We start from the raw sequence: 1479 nt of genomic DNA, 5'->3' as shown, positions 1-1479 counted from the left end.
TTCCGAGACAACCTCTTTTATCAAATATTGAGTGAAAACGTGAAAGTTAGTATGTAGAGTCTGAATTATAATATTGATCCTAGACGAAATTTGGCGAGAACCGGAAAAAGTGAACTTTTTGGTACTTTTTTGTTTTTTAAAAGTTCCTTTTTGAATATTCTATAATATTGAACCTAGAAATATGAAATTTTGTATGGAACAAATAAATTGATGGAATATTTAAATTTTCTTTAACAAAATCAGTAATCAATAACCTCCCATATAAACAAACATACATTCTTATGTATAAAATATATTATGTACATATGTATGTTCATGTGGAACCATACTCTATACTTAGAGGACAATTTTTTTTTGTTAGAACCTCCTTGGTTTCACGCATTAGTTGTTATAGCAATACATAGACGACATTCAATTATTTCATGTCAACTCAACTGAGAAGAGACTTCTCAGAGATAGTAAATATTACAGCGGATGATGTAAATCAATTTGAATTGTAGAAAAATAATATAAAACTTAATAAAAATAAATTTTATTTATTTTCTCTGTTCAGTACTTAAACTTGTGCGGTTGTCATTTATAGTGTGCTTTGTTTGTAAGTACTTGGCTGGAATTTTGTTTTAATATTTAATATAGAATAAACATTCTTGAGAGGGAAAAAGAGAACTTAAATGTTTGTCATGTTCATCATTTAACTAAAACACAAACTAACATACAAACAAATAAAGATAAGAAAAGATGGATAGGGATAACAGAGTCCTTCGCAAATTAAGTGCTAGCCATCCATCAGACTAGTGTATGGTTGTCATTTGTTGAAGAAAATAAACAAACTGTAAAACAAAGTAGTGATCAGACACATACATACATGGAAAGCAATATGGCATTTTAAATGTACTCTATTTTTTTAAAACAACAGAACTTTATCAAAACTACCTTCAAAACTTTAACTTGTTATAACATTTGCTTAACAACTACAACATTTAATAAATGTTAACTTATACCTTATGAAATAATACTTAAAACTTCAATCAACTTCAAATGTTTTTGAAGACTTCAAACTTCTAACATTTCTCTTTTTCTTGATGTAGAGTATATAAAAATTGCTGGAATATGTTTCAACTGAAGTAAATATGGAGGACATAATAATAAATAACAAAACATTATACTTAAGGAAAATGTTTGTTTTATTACCAACTATTTATAATTAGAATAGAGAAATATAGAGAATGAAGGAACTGTAAATGATGAGTCTGTTTGTCAGAATATCAATTTAGTTAGGAAAATAAACATTTGTACAAATAGAGGAATTTCAATAGATCTACAACATAGTAGAACAAAATTTAAAATAACTAAAATAAAACTATAAGGATATAGAACAGAACTAGAACAGAACTAGAAAAGAACTAGAACAGAACTAGAACAGAACTAGAACAGAACTAGAACAGAACTAGAACAGAACTAGAACAGAACTAGAACAGA

At 27.1% G+C, this 1479-nt stretch overlaps 1 protein-coding gene across 1 annotated transcript in view; it reads right to left on the bottom strand.

Annotated features, from left to right (window-relative positions):
* The window catches only part of LOC111685396 (mucin-4), a 24620-nt gene that overhangs the window by 21707 nt on the left and 1434 nt on the right, over positions 1–1479 (bottom strand). The gene's annotated exons all lie outside the window — the stretch shown is intronic.

This window comes from Lucilia cuprina, chromosome 2 (genome assembly GCF_022045245.1).
Source record: "Lucilia cuprina isolate Lc7/37 chromosome 2, ASM2204524v1, whole genome shotgun sequence".
In the NCBI taxonomy this organism is placed as follows: Eukaryota; Metazoa; Arthropoda; class Insecta; order Diptera; family Calliphoridae; genus Lucilia; species Lucilia cuprina.
The sequence above is the reverse complement of the archived record's forward strand: the minus strand, read 5'-3'. Positions and strand labels throughout refer to the sequence as shown.